This window comes from Spermophilus citellus, assembly GCF_964194105.1.
Source record: "Spermophilus citellus genome assembly, chromosome: 10".
In the NCBI taxonomy this organism is placed as follows: Eukaryota; Metazoa; Chordata; class Mammalia; order Rodentia; family Sciuridae; genus Spermophilus; species Spermophilus citellus.
Window position 1 is genome coordinate 411,077 of NC_138197.1, and position 18,924 is coordinate 430,000.

Genomic DNA, 18,924 nt, shown 5'->3' on the forward strand with positions numbered 1-18,924 from the left:
TTTTTTGTTTTAAAATGTTCTCTTAATCATTTTAAACTCAATAATGCCTATTGATATATGTACTTACGTTTTATTTCACACACAAAAAATAGAATTTTCATTTGTACATTTCTGTTTACTCATCTTCATCAATTAACAATATAAATGAAAGATGAGAACCATTTTTTCTAATAAAATATTTTGAGTTTTTAAATTTTTTCCTGCTCTCTGTAGTACTCTGTGCTTATCTATCCCTCACAATAAAATGCGATAATTTTTGAATACAACAGAAAGATATTTCTAATTTTATCAATAAATTTACTTTAGCAGTTTTATATATCATAATGTATAAAATACACTATAGTATCAATTTAACCAACTTTAAAAAAGTAACAGCAGCAATTTAATGTTCAAAGGGCATGTAATATATGTTTATGTGCATTATACACCTTAATTAAGCTTTTTCTCTGGGAGATATTTTTCAAAACGTTTTTTTATTATTTGGTTCACAACTAATATCTTATAATTTCACATGGACCTTTGAAAACTGCACATCTTAAATGACAACATAAGGATGTTTTCACATGTTGTATATATTCACTTCACTGGTGAGCGAGTCATTTGGGAACAGTTATTGTTAGCTTTTTTAGGAAAGACTCTTCTGGGCTATTTTATAATCTGCAATAAATAAGATACTAATTATCTGGGCAAAGCTCAGGTGGTGATGTTACCATATAGAAGTTAACAAACTACAGTCTTTTGAAATATGTCTACAGTTTTTAATACAATAAAATCAACAATAATTTCCCTTTATTTAATCATAGTTTCACAATTAACTATGTTGGCTCCTTAAATAAAAATATGAATTAGATTGAATTAGGTTTTTATCTTTATAAGATTTCTACCAGGTCTCTCTTTATCCTTGGCTAGTGATAAATTAACAAACCAGCCATTGGTGAGCAGGTTAAAAGCAAAGGGTATTTTTTGGAAACACCTACCATTAATGCGAAAACAACTTTGTTTTTGCCAATAAATAGAATCAGTTCTCTACCTTATCTCCCACTGGTATGGACAGAGTGACTGCGTCCATTTAGTCCATCAGTTGCTGATAGCACGGGAGTACTGGCATAAATGCTTTTGTTCAGAAGAAAACAAGAAATGAAACCACAGCTGATACTATAAAAATATGAAGTGTTAAAATCCTGAATCCAGCTCTAAGTGGAGCTGATAATGAGACTCTTTATTTTTGAAATATTTCTTATCGATTTAGTAATTCATAATGTAGGTCTTTCTGAATGTTGTGAAAGTTCAATGACTACTTCACATCGGGTGAGAAAACCTCATTGTGGAATTTCTTCTCCAAAATTCGCAGGATACCTTTTATTTCATATTGGGTTTCTTCAATAATCACTTTGATAAATCAACTCATATGGTAGTAGGAAAAGAGAAAAAAATAATTTATGCTTTCTTTTGTACTCTGGGGATATCATGCTCTAAAAATTTATAGATGTTAATATGACTTTCTTCAATCTAATTGATTCATTTCTAAATTAAAAAAATGAATTAAGCTGATTCAATCAGTTCTTTCACACATATCTAAAAAAGACCTGATCCAGAGAATTCCCACCAGTCACCAATATTTCCTGCATTGCTTGGTTTCATGTCTTAGTAGTCCTATGGTAAAAATCAGTCACAGTAGACTGAACTGATAAGGAGATTCACTGGATTTTTATCCTCAGGAAGGATGGGAACAAAGAATGGAGCATCACATACCTGCAACTAGTTAATTTATAAAGCATAGAAACATACTATCTTACATTTCTGGAAGTTGGAAATCCAAGAACCAGGTGCTGGCAGGCTCAGTTGTCTGGTAAGAGCTTTCTCCTTGGGTTATGACAAATCTCAGGGAATGATGTGTTCTCATATGGTAGAGAGAGGAAGGGCAAGCCAGTCAATTATTGGGTGAAGCAACTTTTATAAAGTCCTCAATTTCATTCATGAGCAAGGAGACTTCACATCCTAATCATCTCTTCAAGGCCTTACCCCTTAATATTATAATACTGGTAGCATGCAAATTTTAAGGGGACACATTCAAACCAAAACAAGCATGCTTTAGTATAAGCTGTAAGTAAATTTGAGGGTTTATTCTCTGGTAAAATTACCTCTTGAGTAGATATTTTAAGCTATTTGCCAAATAAAGGATCATATGCTTCAATTTTAAGGCTAGGAAGAAATATGCCTGACATCTTTTTCTATGAAAGATCTAGAACCTATGCATGTCTGGGACAATCATCACTGCATAGAGGTTGGTCCAGGTTAAAAGTCTAATTCTTCTTTAGTATAGTTAAATGATAGCTGGTTAATCAAGTACCTACACTTTTAAGGAAGGATACATTTCTGTGATTTTCTCTCCTAAGTCTCTTAAAAATATTAATATACAGGTTTTTTTTACTAAATGTCTAATATTATATTTCTTCCATACATCCTCACCAACATGATTAGCAATCTTTTAAGCTAATGTTAAATTTCTAGGTGAAGAATGTGATGTCATGATTTTGTATTTTTTCCAATGTTTGTCCTTTCAGTAAAAGTATCTTTTGCCAGACAGAGGTGTTTCAGCTTTAATATCTGACCTGCTTATAAAATGTCTGCTGCTATACTTAATTCTAGCTCAATCATCATTTTGGATATCATCTTTAGACTGAACATAGATTTGAAATGTATTATAATTAGTGTAAGATGAATATTTTATTATATTCTCCACATGAATATCAAATTGAATTAAAACAATTTATTGAATAGCTAATTATATTTCCACAGCTTTGAACATAAGTTTTATGATATGCCAATTATTCATATATGCACAGTCTACATTCAGATCTAATTTGTTTATCAGTCTGTTTATTCCCATACTCAATAACTTCCCATTTTAGTCCCGGTAATTGAGAGTACAGTTTTATATCCATAATAGTAGGTGGTCTCTAAAACTTTATTAGCTACTTTCAAAATACTTCTACCATGTGAATTACAAAAATAATTTGCCTAGTTTCCGATATTCTATTGAAATATTAATCAAACTTTTACATGGAAGACAGTATGTCTCTCTTGTCCTTTGAGTCTTATGTTGTGTCCTCAGTGACAGCTTATAATCATTTGTAAATAGGTTGTTATCTTCTTTTAGGGATTTTACAATTTTGTTACTATTGTGAATAAATCATTAGTGTTATAGTTAAATTGTTATTACAAAGGAAATATATTAATCACTATGAATATGTGAAAAACTGTCTAAATTCTTGTCTGTTCTATTCTAGTTTATTCTCTTTGATTTGTTGGATTAAAAAATACTTATTTGAAGTAATGCTATTGGGAGGGGGTACCAGGGAACGAACTCAGGGGCACTCCACAACTGCGACAACTGTGTGACATTCCCAGCTCTATTTTGTATTTTTTATTTAGAGACTGGGTTTCACTGAGTTGATTAGCATCTCACTTTTGCTGAGACTGGCTTTGGATTGGCGATCTTTCTGCCTCAGCCTCCTGAATGTCTGGGATTACAGGCATTCACCACCATGCTAAGCTAAAGTAAGGCTATTTTTGTGACTATAGTTCCAATACTATTTCCTTTATTTCATTGACTGATGGGTTTGGATCATTAGAACAATACTGGATAATGTATAAAGACTTTGTTTCTAGCTTAATAATGCTTGCAGTAATTTAATATATTTTTAGTTAAGGAAGTTATTGTCTTCATTGTTGTTTTATTTTTTAAAAACATCAACAGTATATTTCACAATTTGTTAGCATTCTGCAATAACATTCTCAGCACCAGGTCTTTTTATAGAAAATAACTTTACCATGATTTCCATTTATTCTAAAATTAACTTGTGATCTTTATTAGTATGCAGGTCATTATTTGAATCAGTTATAAAAAGTTTAAAAGTTATCAGGTACAATTTCATTGAAAATTTTGCAGTTATCACTAGATACTTTTCGTGTATTGTTATGAAAATAAATCATCACAACATATTTAAAGAAAACCTACAGGATTCTCACTCTTTATAAACTTCTTCCTTGTATTATTCAACGTGCTACCCACATCTTCTGCTAAAACATTACACTCATCAGGTTTTATTTGCCAGAGTAAAAAGAGAGGTTTTGATTGAAATACTGCCAGTTATTAAAGTGCCAACTAATATCATTTTACATCAGCAAATAAAATCTCTCTTTTTTACCAGTCTTTGGAATGAGAGCTCCAGCCTCAATTTTGAATTTTTTATTACTTGCTTTTCCTAATGGCCCATTTATATAAAAAATATTTTTAAAGCAAATTGAAGTACAGCTATATGGAAGACTCATCAGTCAGTGGAGGATGGGTGCCGCCTCTGAGGAGGATGAGAAGATTACAATCTGCAGAGTGTAATGAGAATGCAGTCGGTTATGTTCAGACCAATTCTCATTACAATCTTTGTCACTGCAATGGATTCACAGTGTATCATTTTCCATCCTTGTTATAGTCTTTGTCAGAAAAATGAGACATCATTCATGCCATCTGCCTTTCATTCTCACACCCCCTCCCTTACACTTTATTGTATTTTTCACAGATTGCATTAGAAAAATTAATTGAGTAGTTCATACAAAGTCCATGGAAGAGTCTTGATAAATATCAGAACAAAGTCCCAAATCATGAATCCATTGGCCGTATAATGAAATTGTAAAACAAAATAAGATAATTATAGATAACTATGCTGCTCTGAAATTAAAGTATATGCAAATGTATCCCATGCATAAATGATACAAGTAAGCAAAATTTCTATAAGACACTGTAGTATCTTGGAATGGGAATATTGTGAATTAACAAATTATTCAGTTCCTAATCCTCTTTCCCCAGCTCTCCCTTCCCTATAGGTTACATGTAAAAATGAGATGATAAGAATATGTATATGTGTATATGTGAGGGTCTTTTTATTTTTTTGCTTTTTATTGTTGTTGTCATATTTAAGGACTTTGACTTTTTTTTAAAGGAGTTTTAGGTTCACAGCAAAATTGAGAATCTGATATAAGAAAGTCCCATGTATCTCCCCATTCCAACCCATTTACAGTCTCCCAAATTATTAATACTTCCCCACCCACACAAATGAGTGGTACATTTGTCACAAAGAACCTAAACTGACATATCATAATGCCCAAAAGTCTTTGCATTGTACATTCTTTTTTTAAAATAAAATATCTTTATTTTATTTATTTTTATATGGTGCCGAGGATCTAACCCAGGACCTCGCACGTGCCAGGTGAGCACTCTACCTCTGAGCCACAACCCCAGCCCTGCATTGTACATTCTATGGATTTGAACAAATAATATAAAGACACATACCTATCAGTATAATGACATCATATAGAGGATTTTTTTCATATGCTTATTATCAGTCTGTATATCTTCTCTGTGAACTGTCTGTTAAGATCTTTGGCCCATTTTTAAAAATTGAGTTTTTCCTTTTCTTATTGTAGAGTTTTAATTTTTTTATTTATTTTACTGGTCCATCAGATATCTCTTTTGCAAACATTTTCTTCTAGTCTGCAGCTTGTCTTCTTGACATTGTCTTTCACAGAGCAGCAGTTTTCATTTATAATGATGTCTAGAATCTTAAATATTTTTTTCATGGATCATGACTTTGGTGGTATATCTAAAAAGCCATCACCATACCCATGATCACCAAGGATATTAGTGTCTCTCTACTGCCCCCCCCCGACCACTTGCTTTCTTCAATAAAAAATCTAAAGCTGATTAAAAGAAACCTTAGGGCAGGAGATACTTTATCCTTTATCCTTTACAGTCTCCAGTTGGGCTTGAGGTTAATTAGATATAAACTGATTGATAAGAGGAATGAATACAGATTTTTTAATTTATTTGGAAGCCCCCATAGGAAATGAAGACCAAAAGAACTGAAAAAAAAAAAAACTAAAGTCTTTTGTCCTAAGTTGAACAAAGAGAGGAAACCTTGGAAAATAAGAATTGTTTTAATGAATTCTCTTTACAGAAATCATTGGGTCTAGAATTTCTGTTCTTGATGATATGAATGTTTCTTTTACCCAGGTATAAGAAGGGCAGCTCTCAGGTACAAATTTTATTTCCTGTTTCAAGAAAAACAAGGGGAATCAAAATGTATTTCTTATACTTTCTGCTTTTCATTTTTGTCAATATGCCACAGTGGTATAATTTGGGGTGGCATGTTCTGAACTCCTTAAGAATTTTGCTTACCTCTGAAATCTCAATATCTGTGCCCTTTTTCTAACTCTGTATATCCACGTTTGAGAATATCTCTCATTCTTTGTGTGAATCTCTCTCTGCATAGGTATGTAAGTTTTAATTTTTCCTATGTGTATTATTTATAACCATTGTACATCTGTCTTTCCTTCTGTGGTATGTGTGTGATTCTTAATTTCTTTCTCGTTTTTTGTTAAGATAAAATTCATTTACAATGAAATCCACTCTATTAGGCACTTTAAAGTGCAAATTCAGTGGTTTTTAGTTTATTTACAATGTTGTGCAACCATCCCCACTAAGTCCAGAACATTTTCATCACCCTAAAAAGAAAGATGATATCCATTAAGCATTTGCTCCCTATTTCTCCATTCCTCTAGTCTTTGGTATCATTAATCTGTCTATTTCTGTTGATTTTTTTTTTATTCTGGACATTTGGTACAAATAGAATCATACAATAAATGGTGTTTTATGCCCTGCTTCTTTCACTTACCATAATACTTTCAAGTTCTTTCATGCTACAATATTTGTCAGAACTTCACACTTTTTATTTTCAAACAAGTACTGGACTAGGTTCTATGTATCTCCAAGTCAAATTTCTGAGCATGTATGTGTGTCTCTCTATATGGAAATTTTTCAGGATATCTCTCATTCTATGTTAATGTTTGCAATATCTCACTTTGTGCCTGTTAGATAAATACTGGTTAGGCTCTTTGCTTATGAGTTTATCATACATCCAGGCACACATATATATAAACACATATAAACATTATGTTAGATACTTAATAAATTGGTAAATTTATTTTTAGAAAGATTGTCTTTAATTGTTATTTATTTTATTTTTTAAGAATCTTGATTGACTACTGAAGGTAAATGGAGATCCCCCATAGGGATCCATAGAGAAACCAAAATACCATCTTCAATGATGACACAGACAACCTCATATAACTGAACCCAAAGTGTCCATTAACAAGAACAAGTTGCGTGGAAAGAGAACTGCAAAATTAAGGTGACAGCATATGTGTCAGAAAAGGAGGAATTTAAAAAAGTAAAGTATCTTCTTACAAGTTTTGTCGGCTTTTTTTTGAGAAAAAGGCAAAAGAACGTTTATTTATTGCTTTGATAGCAAAGTAGAAACACAGGGGACTCCTGTCCCAGAGGCTGTGATTCTGCCAATCAGCAGGAACAGAGAGCTTTTAAAGAAGTGATTCAAAGACTACATTCCATGTGTTCTCTGTTGGAGTTGTAATTTACTTGTTAATTTGGAAGATAGTCATCTCTGAGATCTTCTGGTGCCATCCCCAAAGTCTGGATTACTTCTTTCCTATGATGGGTAAATGCTCAATTCTGAAATCCTGTTTCCCCTTTAGATTAGAGAGGGAGAGAGATTAGGGAAGATCAGGGAAAGAGGAAGAGAAACAAACACATCCATTTTAAAACTAAATTGCAGTGGCGAGCGGCAAGGGCATTATTTTTTTAACCATTTTCCAGACTCTTCAAAACCATAATCATAAGCAGCAGGTCACATGTCACATCATATCCCATTTCATATCATAATCTATTTTGTTCCCAATTGGCTTCAAAAACTATTCTAAAATTTTTACTATGGCTATCCAGAAGATTCACAATCTATCCATAGTTTACAACTTAAAGATCCTGCACTACTTTCTTCCACTCCATCCTAGTGGCTAGTTTATCTTGAACACTTCATGCCCTATGGATACTAGTTGCCCTTCTTCAGTTATCTGGAGATCTTTCCTTCCGGTCTGCATGATATCCTTTAAATATCACATTAAAAGTAGCTATCATATACTGGCTTCTTATTCTCTCGCCATCCAATGACATTAATCTCAGTCATTTTAAAAACAACTGCATTGTGGCACTGATTTTATTTTTATTATAGTTACACATTTGCAGTTTTATAAACTTCTTGAGGTTTTTGTTGTTTGTTGTTGTTTATTTGTGGCAGTGTTTTTACTTGGTTGTGCATATCCAGTGCCAACCACATGCCTGGCACATACTAGATTCTAAATAAATTTTGGTGTAATTAGATACATGCCTGCTTGGAAATTAGCTTCACAACACTCTGGAGGTTTCTCCCTCTCAACCCTGTCTTCACAAGGCACTATCTGTAACCCCAAATTTTGCCCATTGCTCTTTACCCCTCCTGACCTACCCTATATTTACTTTTGTCTATCTCCCCCTTCAAAATTATAAGCTCCATTTACATTCTATCCCCAATGCCTAGAACAGAGATATTCAATAAATGTTTGTTAAGACAGATCCTGAGGTTTTTAACTAGTTTATTACTCTGGTCTTTTTGGTGTCTCACATTTTCTTATGGGGATGAATTATTGCCCACAGGTAGCTGGCTTGGAGGAAATGCCCAGTAGTGAATCAAGGGCGCGGGTGGTCAGGAGAAGGAATAATGGGACATCAGATGTCTATGGACTAACAAACATACGATTAGACTCACTGTACAAAATGAAGGTGCTCCTCAAAGATGCTGCCTGGATCCTCTGAATGTGTCACGGTTTGGGGAGAGATCACTTTGACTTTCAAGTTGTTGTCCTCATTTCTCATTGGCCTCTGGAGGGCAGAGGCCCCTGCCAAATTAGTGTGATGTTCATCCTTTCCCTGGCCATAAGGAAGTTGACTTTGGCCCCCAAATCTGAAGAAAGAGACATCATTTGAAATGCTTTGTGAGACGGCCATAAGTCAATGAAAATTAAAGACAATAAAAAGAACTCTTTATCACCAGACACTCACTGGCTTTGGTTTCTTGAAGCTCCAAACCCAGACACTAAGCAACCATCAGGAATTATTAATCCTATGCTCCCGGGAATCTGGACATAATCTGAACTCCTTGGACAGTAGCCATGTCCACACTCCTGCAAGTTTCTGGAAACCTGGTTTATAGAGGACTGCAGTATTCTTCAATACAGATGAATGCTATGTTCTTAAAGTATTAGTTTTCCCTACTGCCAACCCCAACCTTGAAGTTTTACAAAAGAAAGAAAATGATATGTCTACAAATTATTTTCATGAAACATGACATTGTTCTACTGATTGTGGGCAGTGGAGGAAGAGAACAAACCCAGCAGTCCCAATGCTGAGTGTTTCTCATTGTCTGTCCCTCCTCCTCCTTTGTGTGAATATCCAAGGGATGCCCTGGTCCTTTGCCTTGTGTCTGCTGAGCCCTGCACAGGGAACAGCAGGGGTATAAGTAGCTTTGATGAAAGCTCAGGTTTAAGTCACTCACTCAACTCCAATGTGTTAGTTTGCTCACCCGTGTCATGCAGCTCCTGTCAGGACATGGAGCCACTGGCCCACCCTCAGCCACCTCTTTCCTCTGACAGGATCTGGCTTTTGGAAGAAAGGCTGCTCCCTTTCTATGGCCTTCTGGAGGTGGAGACTGATGTTTTCATGTACTTGCAAAGTCCGTCTCTATTCCCAAGTGGTGAACCTGCCCATGTATTCTCTGGAGGAGCTTCACAAGATTCTGTCCCTGAACGTCCTGCTCATTTTTCACAGCTGGTTTAAATTTTCATCTTTACCCTGAATTTTATGACTACAGAGAGACAAGCCCAGCTAGGAGAGTTTGGAACACTCAGTGCTTTCTTCATCTGATTTTCTACATCAAACTTTTTTATTTCTTAATGCTCTGTTTACATTTAGCCTGGCTGTAAATTTCCCTCCTACAAAGGAAGATTTTCCATGTGGTCCAGGTGGTCTCCATTTCTTAAATCACTCTCTGGGTACCTTCCCCAAGTAGGACAGGCAAGTGTTGTCCTCACCTGGGTCCCTAGCAGAGGCTGGGTAGACCCATCTTCTATTCACCCAGATTCTCCCCTCTTCTCTTGCCTGGCTCATGTGAAATCAGTCCAGTGTCCCCTAACACTCTCTAGGGCTCTGAGGTCCCTTTGGACTTGGACTTATTGGGATCAGAGGATTTTGTTTCTTGGAATGACAGCCATTCTGGAATGAGACATCAACAGTTAAAAGGAAAGGGGGACATTCTTATTATCAGAGAAGCTCTGCTTTAATCTTGAATAGATGGATTGTTTCATATTTGCATTATTTTCCATCAAACTCAAAGACTTTGGCTTGCTAGGAATGGTAATCTCGGTGGAGGGAGACTTGGGTCTTCATAAGCTCAACAAGCAGGTGATGCTGGTCTTGAATTTCATGAAATCTTTTAAACTCATGCACAAATCACTGGGCTCCCATTTTTTGCCTCCATAAATGAGTTTTTACTGTAGCAATCATTACTTCAGGCCCTGCCACCCTCTGCAGAACAATACAGGCTTGATCATGAGCTTCAGATACTATAAAGAGCACCTTCCCAACTCTCCAGAGTTGGATGTGATAGGATGATAGCCAGCACTGAGGGGCCCTGTGGATCGACTTCTGCTTTCCAGTCCCATGCTGGGGACATGGGACCCTGTGGATTGTTCTGCTTAAAACCCGAGCAAGAACCTGGCAACCAGGGAGCATTTTCAGTATGCCAAGAAAGGGAGCCAGGTTCAACAAGGTATGTTGCCTGTTGTCCAACCTCTTCTATTTGAAGGTCATCAGGTACAAGTGGTTAAGGATGCTTAAGGTCAGAGATAACCAGCAGCGACTGGCAATTAAGACCCCAAAGAGTGCTAAACAAAACCAAGGGTATGGAAGCTAAGCCTGTCCCTCATATTCTGCACCTGGGCCCCAGGGCAGCAAGTTCCGTGCCTCTGCAGAGGAGGCACATGGTCTTGTCACTGTCTGCGGCTCCTCTGCTTCTCTACGTAGACTCTTCTTGCAGCAGCCCGCCAGCTGACCTGCTGTCACACGCCACAGGAACCTCCACTAAGAGTCTTTCTGTTGACTGCTTAGTGTCCTTGGAGGCAGGCAAGAGGCGCCTATCCTCCAAGTACAGGAATCCAGCCCCAAGTGCGGGAGAGAAATGAGAAGGGCCTTCCAAGCATATCTGGTTTTGAAGATAATCATTTTCCTTGTGCTGAGTGCAATTTATAGTGGACAGACAGATCTTAAGGGCATAGCTCTGAGGACTTTTAAAAAGCTTTCAACAACACAATGAGTTCTGGGACAAGATAAAGGATACCTTTCCTGGTCAGCACAGGCTCTGGTGGAGGTAAGCATGCTCACTTTAGATTCTTGGAGACTGGTTTGCCCAATGCTGCCTGTCAAGCCATGAAAATATCCAGATATACTCTTCCATGTTCACCCTCCTGCAGTTTGCCAAGCTGCATGGGCCAGGAGTCTCTTCCTTCTTCCTTCTGAGGAGTACCTGCCACTTGAGGACTGGTCCTGTTCATACTCCTAATGACAACTGCGTGGCTTCTTCCCTTTTGTCCACTGTGAGTAAAGCTTCTAGGAACACTGGTGTTCACGTCTTCATCATGGTTTTATTCCTCTGGCTGAATGCCAAAGGGTGTGGTTCTAGGAAACAAGGAAGTGACAAACCCTTGTCCAGATGGCAACAGTACTGTTCAGTCCTCCAACAGTGCCTATGTGTCATCTCTCCATGCCTGTTCCAGTGTTGGTGATAAGCACAATAGAGGGTGTGCAGCATGACTTCACCAGGGCTTTCATTTCCATTCCCCAATGAAAAAGGGAGAGAGACACTTTTACTTGCTTTAGACATCGCTCTTTGAGAACTTTTTATTAAAATTTTCTGTCACTTTTCAATGTGCTACTTGTCTTTTTATTGAAATGCAATAGTTTTTTTTTCATTCTAGATAAAAATCTTGAATTAAGAATATTTTCTCCCCTTCTATAGATTGCCCATGTACTTTCATAAAGATGTTTGAAATTATATATAGATTTTTAATTTTTGTTAAATCTAATTTATATATTTTTAAGAGAGAGAGAGAGAGAGAGAGAGAGAGAGAGAGAGAGAGAGAGTTTTTAATATTTATTTTTTACTTTTAGGCAGACACAACATCTTTGTATGTGGTGCTGAGGATCGAACCCGGGCTGCACACATGCCAGGCGAGCGAGCTACCGTCTGAGCCACATCCCCAGCCCTATATATTTTTTTATTTCACTTGAATTTTTCTTAAGAATTGTTTTCTAGTCCCATAATTAAAAAGTATGCATTCTCCTATGTTGTCTTCAAAAGGTTGCAAATCTCATTTTTCCATTTAAGTCTGTGATTCATTGTTATGTGATTTTTTGTATAGTGTCATTTAAGGGTGAAATTTTATTTTTCTCCACCTGAATATCAACTTTTTCTACCATAATTTCATAAAAACTCCAGTATTCCAAAGTCAAACAATTATAAAACAATGAATCTGTTTCAAGAACTGTTCGAATGACTGGCAAATATTTACTTTCTTATATTTATTCTTTAGTATTTTTTTGTTTTTAAATGATATAGTAAACTGTATTCATTAAATTTCTTTTCCAAATTTTAATTTCTAGAGTATAGAAATTGCTTCATTATACATTAGCCTTTTATCTCATTGCTTATATTATATGGTATGGTTTGGATATTAGCATTAAGACTGGCTTTCTAACTTTAGCAAACTGTTTTCTCCTCCTCTACATTTTGAGAACATGTCTTTAAGGATAATTTTTTTTTCATTTTTTTAAGTGCTGGGAATAAACACCATGTCCTCCTGTGTGCTAGGCAAGTATTTTACAATTAAGCAACACTCCCAACCCTAAAAACATTAATTATTTTTTCCTTATGTGTTTGAGAGAATTTATGAGTGAAGCCACAAAGCCCTTAAGTTTCTTTGTTGGGAATGTTTTGATTTATTTAACTGATTTGGTCCTTGAAGACCTTCATTCCTTCTTCTCTCCATTTTGATAAGCTAAACCTTTCAAGGAATCTAACCATATTATCTGAATGGCAGATTTCCTTGAAAAAGTTATTGACAACATTTTCTTATGAATGCTTCTAGAACTGTAGTAATTTCTTCTTGTGATGATATTGGTAATGTGCATTTTATTTCTTGGTCTTATTAGGAATTTGTTGATTTTATGAGTATTTTTGCAGAATCAAATTTTGGCCACAGGAATCTCCCTCTATTGTTTCCTATTTCATGCATTCACACTCACTATTGATGCCTTATTTTCACCTGCTTCAGTATTAATTTGCCCTTCTTCTACATACTCTTTAGGTGATGGCTTAGATCAAGGACTTAAAAACCATGTTTCTAGAAAAGACCCAGTAATAAATATTTTACACTTTATGGACAACACAATCTCTATGGGAATGACTCAACTCTGCCATTGTGTGCAAAAACAGCCATAGAAATTACATAATGTGTGACCGTGGCTCTATGACAATAAAATTTTCTTGGCAAAAACAGGCATCAGGCAGGTTTTGTCTTGTGAGCTATTATTGTTTGCTGATTATGATATAGATTATCAGCTTTAATAAGCTCTTCATTTATAATAAATGAAAATATGCCATGAATATTTAGCCATCTTACACAGTTTGATATGTTCTGATTTTTACTATGATTCAGTTCAAAGAGTTTTCTAAAGGTCCTTGTGATTTTCCTATTTCACTCAAGGGTTCCATAGAATTTTTCATGTTACTTCCTAATATTTGTAAAATTTTTTTCATAGTATTCTTATTTAGTTTTTGTTGTTTCTGTTTTTGTAGTAGTACCAGGCATTGAACCCCGAGTCACTTAGTGACTAAACCACATCCAAAGCCTTTCTTACATTTTATTTTGAGGCAGGATCTCTCTAAGTTGCTTAGGGCCTCAGTAGATTGCTGAGGCTGGCTTTGAAGTGGTGATCCTCCTGAGAATGAATGCCAGGTCCTCCTGTATGCTAGGCAAGCATTTTACTATTAAGCAACAATCCCAACCTCAGCCTCCCAAGTCACTGGATAATATTAACTGCTTGAGAGGTTATGACAAAACTAATACCCTCAGAACAAATGCTGAATGTCTTCTTTGATATAAAGAGGCTGATAAATATTGGGGTAGGAAAGGGGAGCATGGGAGAAATAAATAAACTCTAGATAAGGCAGAGGGTTGGGAGGGGAAGTGAGGGGGCATGAGGATAGAAATTATGGTTGAATATGTTGAACATCATTATTCAAAGTATATGTATGAAGACACAAATTGATGTGAATATACTTTGTATACTATCAGAGATATAAAAAATTATGCTCTCTATATGTAATAAACATTATAATGAATTCCACTTTCACATATTAATAATAATAATAATAATAAAAGAAATTTCAAGATGAGGATGAACAACTTACTGAGACTCTGCCCCATATAACTTTAAGACTGGTGTCTACTTTTAAATAGAAGAGCACCCTTTGTTTCAACTGTAAGAACTACACAGCAACGTGGAACATATTTATTTTCAAAGTTGCACAAAATAAAATGTTACCAAATTAATAAGTTGGGCATTAAAATAATCACTAAATGAAGACATACCATTAAAGTGTATGATAAATTACCTGATACATGACTAAATACACTTAACAAGAAATTGACAGGTAAGATAAATTACATGAAACATGACAAAATACATTTAATAAGAAAAGACAAAAACACCAAGAGAAGAACAGCCAAGTGACTTGAATAGCCTCTTTATACAGGTGATATCTAAGTGCTCACTATTCATAGAAATATCAGCATCTTGATAAATTAGAAAAAAACTAAATATAATAATACCAAATGTATACAATTAAACAGTATTAATGAAGAGGTGGAGTAAGAAGTTCTTATAAACTACAGATGAAGTATAAGTTGCTGGTTTTTTTTTTAAATTGTGTGCCTATTGAAAAACATGATTGTTTCCCACCAGTAGCATTAAAATATAGAAATGATTGCCCTTGTAAACCATAATAACATATAAAAGTATAGTAGAATGAATTAACACAGTTAATTCATTCAGATTTTATCATATTTTACCACAGTTAAAATCTGTATGGTGGAGGAAAAGAGAATGTGCACATTGTAACAAGATACAAATAATAAAGTGTGAATAAAATGGTTTCTAATGTTGAGACACATTTTGGCCACACTACATTCAGCCTAACCCATAGTACAAAACATCAAATCAGTATTATATAAATGTCATATTTGTATACTACTTCACACAGTGCATATATGTTTTAAAAGATAATATGTAAAATTTATGGGAAAATAAAAATTTGGACAAGGACATAAAAGGTTCAATTACACAAATGTGTTTAGATACTACTCATCATTACAAATACAACAATTTTTCCTTAATGTAATATTGAATATTTTTCATCAAAATTTTAGCATGTGGAGTTGGGGTTGTTGCTCAGCAGTAGAGTCTCCACCTATCACATGTAAGACACTGAGTTCAATTATCAGAACCACATAAAAATAAATAAATAAAATAAAGGTATTATGTATAACTACAACAAAGAAAAAACATTAACCAAAAAATTTCAGCATTTTTCTCTGATAAAGGAAAGAGATTAAAGAGAAAAAATACTTTGGAGGAAAATTATGTATGAATTACCCCCAAAATCTCTGCTTCAGGGAAGCAAATTATCTAGTAGTATTATTAAGTGTCAGTGATGCATATAATAAAACTATAATACAATAATAAAGAGCAAGGAGCATAGTATAAACCAAAACCAAAGATTAATTTATATACATGTATTTTTTTATTGGTAAGAGCATTAGAATATTCTAAGCTTATCCATATCCAAAATAACACTAGAAGTAAGGGATAATACAATGCAATCTAAAATTAGATATTTGGGCTGGGATCACAGTTCCCTGTGAGTTTGCGTGCAGAATATCTAAGATACTGGGTTCAAACTCATCACAAAAAGCATATGTTCAGGTGAGATGAAGTTAGAAGTTGTTTTAATCTGCCTTTTCACCACTGTGACTAAAGAAATTGACTAGAGAAATTTTAGAGGAATAAAGGTTCATTTGCAGGCTTACGGTTTCAGAGGTCTTATTCTTTGGAAGAATGCTCAATTTCTCAGGGTTTAAAGTGAGGCAGAATATCATGGCAGAAGGGTGTGGAAGAGGGAAGAAACTTACATGGTCATCATGAAGCAGAGACTCTCTTTTGGGGGGAATATACAAATTTACACTCCAAAGCCAAGTCCCCAATTTCCACTTCCTCCAGTGACACACTATCACTTCAGTTACCACAGTTAATTCATTCAGGGATTAATTCACTGATGAGGTTAACTCTATGACCAAGTAATTTCTTCTCCTAACCTTTCTGCATTGTCTCACATGTGAGCTTTTGAGGGGACACCAAAAACTGGATCATAACAGAAATATAGCAGAATATAGGCTTGTAATCCTTTCTTTCTCTACTGATAAATTAAATACACATCTACTCATTTTATGGGTCTTTCTCTGACAAAGCCACAAATGAATTCAGATACATTGGACAATTGAGATTTAGATACATTGGACAATTGAAAAAATACCTACAGTGAAATGAGTAGAAATAGCTGGGATACACCAGGGCATTTGAGTTGTTGAGTGAAGTGCCACATATGTGAAAAAAAATCAGGGGTAACCTTAAATAAAAATAGATTGAGATCATATATAAGCTGACTTTAAAATTTTCTGTGATTTTCATCTTAATTTATTCATTGGTTAGAGAAGAAATGATATATAAGTATGAAAATGACAAAGTGGTAGTCTTCTTCTTGGTGCCTTTTCATTTGCATCAAAACCTGAAGTCAGGTCAGAAAATTTAAGTATCAAAGATGTCAGTTTTTTTCCCAAAAAGAGATTTTTCCAGTGGTTTTGATAACTTCTGTTGCTGGAAAAATTGCTTCTCTCTCAACTCAATTATAGGTACCAAAGGGGAAAATCAAAGCCAACTACTGATAGAATAAATAACATTTGAGCACTTTCTGAGGCCTGACCTACCTTTGTTCACCCCAAAAATAATTCCAGGCCTAACAATTGTTTTTAGAAGTAGTTTCTCCATGTACTGAGCATCTAAAATTAGTGCCTTCTGTTCCAGGGAGTATATCCTAAAAATTTCTATAAGCAATAGAGACTGAACATGTGCAAATATATTCACATATTACAAACAGGTGGATTTGGATTTTTTGTAACTACTTCCAAAAACTTAAATTTTCAGCATTACTGTTAAAACTGTGTTAGAAATCAAAGATTCCTGTTTCATCACAGAAAATATTTACAGCACACTCTTCCTCTGGCCTGGAATATAACACAGTTGCACCAGAAGCTTAGTGCATCAGTCAAATGAAAAAGTTTCTGCACTCTGTGTCGTCTTGTCAGAATGCCTATGATAAAAATCTGAAAGATAGGGGCTGGGGTTCTGACTCAGTTATAGAGTACTTGCCTAGAACATGGGAGGCACTGGGTTTAAGCATCAGAACCACATAAAAATAAAGAAAATAAAAGTTATTTGTTTATCTATGACTAGTGAATAAATAAATAAAATGTTTATATTAAAAAATAAAAATATGGCGACTGAGGAGGACGTGGAACTGGAGTTGGAAACCGAGACCAGCGGCCCCGAACGGCCCCCGAGAAGGCACAGAAGCATGACAGTGGTGCGGTGGACCTGGAGCGGGTCACCGACTATGCGGAGGAGAAGGAGATCCAGAGTTCCAATCTGGAGACGGCTATGTCCATGATCCGAGATAGAAGGTCTCGGGAGCAGAAAGCCAAACAAGAACGGGAGAAGGAACTGGCAAAGGTCACTATCAAGAAAGAAGATCTGGAGTTGATAATGACAGAGATGGAGATTTCTTGAGCAGCAGCAGAGAGAAGCTTGCGGGAACACATGGGAAAAGTGGTGGAGGCTCTTATTGCTCTGACCAACTGATATGTACTTTTTCAGGCATATTTACAGGATTAACTTATTGCAATAAAGACTTTTTTTGCAAAAAAAAATAAATAAAATAAATAAAAAATAAAAATCAGAAAGATAGTAGGTACCCCAGAACATATATGCATGGATATAAAGACTCAGTTGTGAAAATGCTAGTGGGAATATAAATTGTATAAAGCTATTTTTGAAAATGATATTAAGGTTCTTCAGTAAGTTGAAATAAAAATGCCACATGAGGGGCTGGGGATGTGGCTCAAGCGGTAGCGCGCTCGCCTGGCATGCGTGCGACCCGGGTTCAATCCTCAGCACCACATACCAACAAAGATGTTGTGTCCGCCGAGAACTAAAAAATAAATATTAAAAATTCTCTCTCTCTCTCTTTCTCTCTCTCTCTCTCTCTCTCTCTCTCTCTCTCTCTCTCCCTCCCCCCCCTCTCTCACTCTCTCTTTAAAAAAAATGCCACATGATTCAGTAGTAGTAATTCTGGGTATGTATCTAAAAAAATTGGAGTAACTACATCATAGAAAACAGTACAATTATATTTTCATTGTAGTATTTTTCACAGAATCTGGTAAAAGAACTGAAGTATCTTTAAGGTAAATGATAGGTTGGGCATGGTGCAACCTACCTGTATTCCCAGCAGCTTGGAAGGGTGAAGCAGGGGAATCATGAATTTAGAGCCAGTCTCACAAAGTTATCAGTGAGGCACTAAGCAAATCAATGAGATATTGTCTCTAAATAAAATATAAAAAAGGAGCTGGTGATGTATCTCAGTGGTTAACTAGCTCTGATTTCAACACACAGTACAATAAATAAATAAATAAATAAATAAGCCCAACACATTGACCCTATGTTTTACTTTCCAAGATGCAATTTACTTGCAC

At 35.3% G+C, this 18,924-nt stretch overlaps 1 pseudogene across 1 annotated transcript; it reads left to right on the forward strand.

Moving 5' to 3' along the window:
• Nucleotides 1-17,669: 17,669 nt before the first annotated feature.
• Nucleotides 17,670-18,049, forward strand: LOC308658634 (huntingtin-interacting protein K-like; annotated as a pseudogene). The gene has a single exon. The product of its transcript is annotated as a huntingtin-interacting protein K-like (transcript).
• Nucleotides 18,050-18,924: the final 875 nt, after the last annotated feature.